We start from the raw sequence: 7,718 nt of genomic DNA, 5'->3' as shown, positions 1-7,718 counted from the left end.
GGGGGGAGTTGGGGGGACAAGCTCTGAACCGATGAATTAAACATTCGCTGAGCTCTTTCGAAGCCGCTGCTACCAAAGAGGGGAAACGCTTTAATTAATAAAGCACAGTCAGGGAGAGGGAGCTGTTTTCTGACGCCGCGCCCCGGGGCTCCAGAGGCAAGATAAACAAAGCAGAAGCCAGCTGCTTGGTGCCGATGCCAGGAGGGGCGATGCTCCTCTCCCAGGGTCTGGGCTGGGGTGGCTGCTCAGGTGTCTACCCCCTGCCCCCCGCGGAGGTGGAGAATGTCCTATCCTGGCTTCAAGGCCAGCCTAGAGCTGAGGGCACCTGCCCCATGGGAGACCCTGGAGATGTGGCAGACAGAGCACTGAACTGGGAGTCCTGAGGCTGATACTCCATCGTCAGCTCTAAGTTGCTGCGTGACCTTGGGTAAGTCACTTTCTCTCTCTGGACCTAGGTTTTCTCATCCAGGGTTCTCAGACTGGGTTCTGGGGAACCACTAGGTTCTTGGGTGTCTCAGGATTCCCTCTGGTGGTAAGGGTGCAGGCAGGTGGGGTTCTGAGCTTCAAACCCAGCTTCAGCCAAAGCAGCTTTACTTTTGTCTGTTAATATATAACAGGCTTTATGTAAGACGTCCTTTGAAGAAAGAACACTGCAGGTTCAAAAAAAAAAAAAAAATGAAAACCATTGGCTTAGATGTTTTGTCCTATCTCTACAGGACCCTGGGCCTCAAAGCTGAATGATCCCTGTTGGCAGGCCAGCCAGCATCAGTCATGACCAAGCACCTAGCATGTGCCAGATACTGGGGGACTGTAAAGGAGAATAAGAAGGCCCTACCTCCTTTCAAGGGGGCTTCTAGTCTAATCCGGATGTGGCTGATATGTGGCACAGATACCACTAGTCCTGCCATTAGGACCATGGCAGACATTACTAATCAATCACGGCTGTCACTCTCTCCTACAGAGGTCAAATGTGACTTCAAACTTTTTCTCAAACCAGTGCTCCAGGCAGCCCTGCCAATTAATTGGCCCTGGTATGTGAAATGAAACCTTTCCTGACCACCTCTGGTTGGTTCTAACAAACATAAGTTTCCCAAGATGCAATGGACTGCCTCACTTGGGAGTAAGAATCCCAACCTTGTTCATTTGGTCAACAGATATTCATTGAGCACCTACTGTATTCCAGGCACAGTTTTAGGGAGACAGAAGTCCTAGTGGCTCTTATAGTAAGGAGAGAGATGGATGGTAAAGATAGAAACGAGTTAAAAAGCAAGAATATCTCAGGTCGTGAAAAGTGATGCAGATGATTGAGCAGAATGATGGGTGAGAAAGGGACTGGCTGGCTACTTTAGCTTGGGTGGACAGGGCGGGCTTCTTTGAGGTGGTGACACGTCAAGAGAAATCTGAATACTGGGAAGGAGGTGGTCACGCAAAGGTCTGGAGAAAGAGCATCCCTGGCAGAGGGAACAGCCAGTGCAAAGGCCCTGAGGCAGGGCGGAGATTGATGTGTTAGAGGAACAACAGGAGGCCCGACAGCTGGGGCCTAGGGAGGTGAAAGAGGTACAGAATGAAGTGGAAGAGGCAGGCGGGGCAGATCTCATGGGGTCTTGTGGACCACTGTCAGGAGTTTATCTGAGTCTAAGAGCAGTAGAAGCCATTGGAGGGGAGTGACAGGGTCTGATTTATGTTTTAGAAAGATCCTTCATCACCAGCTAGACAGTTCCCTGCTGGGGCCATGAAAGAAGGGTTGTTGTTTTTTATTTCTCTCTAGGAAAATGTTGATATTGCTGAGCCCAGCATTATGATTCTGTATTCTTGCTGGTTCCTGGTCAAATATTGAAGAAGGCTGGACCCCTGTGTCTTTACACCTCTATTTCTGGCTACCTCCACCTGGGGAGCCTCCTCCTTTCACTTCAAAGTTTCTCCTGCTGCCCCCACTGTAGCTCCTGCTCTGAGCCCCATCCCAGCCGACCCTCCTAGGTCCTCCGTGCCCCACATCCTTTCCAACTCTCTCACTCATCAAAACTGACATTTCCTGTGTGCCACCTCCTTGATATCCAGCTGACTGATTAAGCAGCTCATCTCTGCTGATGTCTAAGTGGGTGGATTTCAAGGGGTTAATGGGTTACCTGTCCCAGTCATTCGTAGGGTGGGGAGGATCGGGGGAGGTCCAGAGACACCACCTTAACCTAAGGAATTGGCTAAGGGGAGAGGGGATTGGGAAGCAAATACAGCAAATCACCAATTACATCTCCAGTGGCTCAGTCTACACGTGGGACACGTGGTAGGTGCAAAACCATCCCTCTCTGAACTTCCACACACGCCACTGTGCATGCTCACTGGCTCCTTCCCACCCAAACCAGCCATGGACCCTAAGATTGATTACAAGAGTCCACACACACATTCACAGATTGCCTGCAGATTAAATAGATAAAGTATTTTGCCCATCTACGCAAGACCGTTTTCAAGCGTATGAAGATGCTGTCTTGATTTGTTAAGGATAAATTCATGTGTGCGTGTTGGCAGGATTCATAGTTGCTTGTTGTCACATGGAATGCCCTCGACCAAAGAGTGGGAAAGCACAGCCAACGTCAGGTCAGACCCCGTGGACCGGTTGGAGTTTGAATCAAGAGGCTTCGTACAACGTGTTCATGATATACTGTTAGTTGCGGGGATGGGGGCAGAAAGCAGCTCACAGAAGGAAAGTGTACAGTAGGAGCCCCTCTGTGTAAACACTTAAGGAGAAAGGACCAGAAAGGCGTAGCACACAATAAATAGGGATAGGATTCATAGGCTATTTTCATTTTCGTCTTCGTGCTCACCTTTTTTCTCAATATTCTACCGGAAAGATGTCACTTCAGTCAAATTATATAAAAGGAGGGGGGGCCTCAAGGTGGAGGAGAGGGAACCACGGGGCATCAGTGGAGAATTTCATGCTCCCTCCCTCGTGCCCTGTTGGGGGCAGCAGGAGCGGCGTCCCTGGGCCTGCCTGACCCTGGCCCCCTTTTTCAGGAGCTGGGTGGGAGGGGGTGGACAAAAAGAGGGGTATGGGCCGGGCAGCAGGGGGACAGGAGGCCCTGAAGGAAGCCCTCCGGCCACCATGGGGACTTTGGGCATCTGGGCTCCCCCGCCCCTGTCTGCCCCACCATCAGTCTCTATTGCACCCAAGCTGGCCTTCTTTGCGCATAAAGGCTTTGGCTCAGATGAAGAAAAACAAACCCCCGTGTTCTCATTCTGATCTGGAGAATGAAAGTCTATATAAAACAGCTTCTTATGGGCAGCTCCAACTCTTTATACCTTCAAGGCCCTCTATTTCACTCTGCTGGGAAATTTCTCCCTACAATTACTGCCTTTGAGGAGCCTGCCAGGCTATGGTGGGCGGGAAGCTTCACATCCTGTCTGTGGGAGACACAGAGCCAGGCCCCCTTTGAGGGCAGGATAGATAGATGATGGGTGATGATTGTGGGAGAGCCCCGGGCGACATCCAGGCCCTGCTTGTCCAGCGGAAGACCGCCTGCTGCTTGCAAGCCAGCTGCGGATGGGGACTCTATGTGGGAGACAGAATCTGAGCCTGGGGGTGTTTGGGAGGAAAGCATTACCGGGATCCACTGCCCAGCTGCTCCCCAGAGGGGCATGTGGTCCGGCTCTGGACCTCTGGGCCCAGTGCTTCAGGTAGCTGGGCCTGCCTCTGTCCTCCCCGGCATCAGTGCTGGATGGGGGCCCGGGTGGGGATGGAGGAAGTGCCCTCGACGGGCAGCCGCAGGGAGCACCATTGTGCCGTCCCAGCCTTTTGCTCTCTGCTCACCGGGGGCGGAAACAGGCCCCTCACACCTCCCGCCGCGAGCTGTAGGAGAAGATCCCTGGGGAGCAGATGCAGCCAGCCTTTGCAGGGGGCGGAGTGGGTGACAGATGACGTGGTGATGTGTGTGTTCCTGGGTGAGAGGTTGGACCCTTAGTGGATGACAGGCCCTTCAGTCTGCTGCTCCCGGCCCAGCGGTCATTAGCGGAGCATCCTCCCCTGTGCAGATGAGTTCCAAAGCTGCCAGGTGGGCCTCCCAGCAGGGGTAGTACTCACCAGCCAGCCGACGCAATGTGGACGGCAAGCTCCGCGGTGGCGTGGGCAGCTTGCCCTGGGGTCGGCCAAGCCTGAGGGTCTGGGCTGCTCATTGGGCAGTCCCACGCCCAATGGGGACATCAGCCGGTTCTCAGGGGGATTTGCTGCTGAGCCACATTGACAGAGTCCCTGTTGGCATCCCACTCCCCATCCTACACATAGGGCAGAGGGCTTGCTGTGGACCCCAGGCCCCTCGCCCCGGGCACACTGGTTTTACAGGCCGAGGACTTGCATTCTGGGCCAATACTCCACCCTCCTGTTGATTGGCCCCATCGTGTAGTCTCAGGTCAGGGAGGAGATAAGCCATTCATTCACTTAGCAAGTCTCTGCTGAGAACCTGAAGAGGCTGAGGACGAGGACACAGCGGAACAAGACAAGGCAGCTGCCCTCTTGGGTCACATCTCGTTACCTGTGAAGACCTGGCTGCAGCTTCAGGGCCGGGCGATAGGAGGTGCCCCTGATACCACAGCTAAAGAAGATGAAAATCCTTCTCTACACCCTCAGCCCATGTATATTCTTCACAGTTGACCCCCTTCATCCGGGGAGAGGGGAGCAGAGCACACATCGGTGGAGAAGCCGCCCCTCCCCAGGTGGTGAGCTCCGAGGGCACGGGCAGGGTGGGGGGCATGCTCGTTCTGTCCCCCTGGCGTCCCCAGCCCAGCCCAGTGCTTCGACCTTTCGTTCACTTATCCCACAAACGGCTTTTGAGTGCCTACTGTGTGCTAGGGGCTATTTTAGACACTGGGGATGGATCAACACACATAACAGACAAAGTCCCTGTCCTCCCGGGGGGCTCATTCTCCCAGGGGGAGAGAAACAATCGTCGAATAAATAAGTAAAATGATACATGTTTAAATGCAATAAGTGCCCTGGAGAGAAATAAAACAGGAAAGAGGGCAGGGGTTGCAATAGGGCTTAAATAGAGTGGCCGGGGAAGTCCTCCCTGAAAGGGTGACATCCGAGCAGAGGCTGGAAAGAAATGAGGTAACCTCTGCCTTCCTACCTCCCGGGAGGTAGGAAGGCAGAGGTTACCTGAGGCAGGAATGTTTCAGGAACAGCATGCAGGCTGATGTGGTCAGAGAGAGCGAGTGAGCGAGGGGGAGATGGGGGGGGAGGAGAGGGAAAGAATCTCTATCAGGGTGCAGTGGGTTCAATGGTGGCCCCCCGAAAAGACATGCCCGCATCCCAGTCCCCAGAACGTGTGACTGTTACCTTATTTGGAAAAAGGGCCTTTGCATGTAGCTACATTAGGGATCTTGAGATGAGGAGATCCTCCTGGATTATCTGGCTGGGCCCTAAATCCAGTGACAAGTGTCCTTGCACGAGACAGGCAGAGAGACAGAACAGGACAGGACACAGATACAGAGGAGAAGGCAATGTGAAGCTGGGGAGAGGGGATGCAGCCGCAAGCCAAGGAGTGCCGGCAGCCACCAGGAGCCGGAAGAGGCAAGGAAGGACTCGCCCCTATGGAGAGTGTAGTCTTGCCAACACCTTGATTTTGGATGTCTGGGGTTCAGAATTCTGAGAGAATAAATTTCTGTTGTTTAAAGCCACCACATTTGTGATAATATATCACTGTAGCCACAGGAAACAAGAATGGAAGCCACAGTAAGGACACCAGCATTCACTGTGAACCGGGAACCAATGTGAGGGCTCTGAACAGCAGGGAGATGTGAGCTGGTGACTGCTTTACCAAACACAGATGATGGGAGGAAGGTCGGAAGGAGAGAGGAGGTTACGAGACCACAGCAGTATTCCAGGAGGGCGGGACTTCCCTGGTAGTCCAGTGGCTACGACTCCGCGCTCCCAATGCAGGGGGCCGAGGTTCAATATCTGATCAGGGAACTAGATCCCACATGCATGCCGCAACTAAGAAGTCTGTGTGCCACAACTAAAGATCTCATGTGTGCAACTAAGGCCTGGCGCAGCCAAATAAATTAAATAAATAAATATTTTTTAAAAAAATCCAGGAGGGCACTTGGTAAATATGCATTGAGTGTTGAGGGTGGGGCATGGGTGGGGGACACAAAATGCCCCCAGGACCTGGTCCCTGCCCTCTCAGAGCTCACTGCCCAGGACAGAGCAGGGAGAGTGAACTACAGAGACAAGTCTCCGTGTGGAGGACTCACAAGTGGCCAAACTCCGACAACAGGGGTGAACGAACAGCGTAATGATGGCATCTGACATTTACTGAACACTCACCACGAGCCAGGCTCTTCACTAAGCACTTTTCATGGGTGGTCTCGTTTCATCCTCATATGACCTATAGAAGGTAGGTACTGTTATCCCCATTTTGCAGATGAAGAAACTGAGGCTTGCTCAAAATCATAGCTCTGGGGAGGTGCAGAGCTAGATTTTTGAACAAGCTCTGTCTGGGGTCAAAGCTGAGATCCTCTTGTGTCTGGAGCAGCAGAGGGAGAGTGATGGAAACAGAAGGAAAGGAATTCAGCCAAGGCCACCCAGGAAATTGGAGGTAGAGGCAAGACTCAAACTCAGGACCTCCATGGTTCACAAAGCACAAGGTGAATAAAAGCATCATGTGTATATGATGTCTTGGAACAACAGACACCTGTCAGAGCAGCAGAACCCTGGGGAATTCAGAAGCAGGGGAACTGGCCAAGGGCAAGTGGAGGGTGTCCATGGGACTCAGCTCTTGAGGAGCCACATGGAAGAGGTGAGTCCTCCCGTCCAGCCTGCCCTGCCAATTGACCACCAGGGTCCTTGGCTGGTGGCCTGAGCCATCTCTGCCTCCACCAGGCCTGGGACCCAGGCCAGGGAGTAGCTGGGGGCCTTTGGATCAAGACCAGCTGCCAAACCAGAGCCACCTGGTTCCTGATGATTTACGTGGGCTCCGCCTCCCATCTTCCCTCCTTCCTCTGGATTAATATTATCATTGCAGCCTGAGCAAAATTAGCCGCATGCTGGCAGCTTATTTTTAATTGTTTCCAAATACGCAACCTAATCATTATGCAGTTCTAACTAGGAGGTGATGGCAGGAGGGGAGAATTTGTGTCGGCGACACGAGGAATGAGGGATTTACACGTTCTCAGCAGCTGCTCCAGGACCCCGGGCCCCGCCTTCTTGCCTGGTGTTTTGTCTCTTCTTGTCGCTGTTCCTAATAACTACATTAGGCCAGAGAGTAGAGCGGGGCGCTGACACTTTCCATAAAACAACCATGGAGATTAGGCCCTGGGGAGGTCCGGCTGATGGGCAGAAGAGAAATGAAACATGGCGTGGAAACGGGCTCTGAGTGCAGCCCCTGCATGTGGGAGCACACGCGGGTACCCAGCCCGGCCCTGCGGTGTCCACGGGCTGCCGGCATGGGAGGGCCCATCGATAGGGAACGTCGTGGGAGCAGGACAGGAAAATGAAGAGAGCAGGCACCTCCATCCCAGCTCACACACACACGCACACACACACACACAACCTCTCACACCTCCTAAGCCCATCTCTACCACCAGCCTTGTGAGTAACCATCCAATTAATGTCACATCGAACAGTGAATCTTAGTTTGGGGGGGTTAGACTCTTTTGAGAATCTGATTAAAGAAATCATAGATGCTCTCCCCGCCAAAATGCACACACACACAATTTCAGGGGGTCACAGC

Source organism: Lipotes vexillifer, unplaced genomic scaffold (genome assembly GCF_000442215.2).
Source record: "Lipotes vexillifer unplaced genomic scaffold, Lipotes_vexillifer_v1.1 scaffold109, whole genome shotgun sequence".
In the NCBI taxonomy this organism is placed as follows: domain Eukaryota; kingdom Metazoa; phylum Chordata; class Mammalia; order Artiodactyla; family Lipotidae; genus Lipotes; species Lipotes vexillifer.
This window is presented reverse-complemented; position numbering follows the sequence as displayed.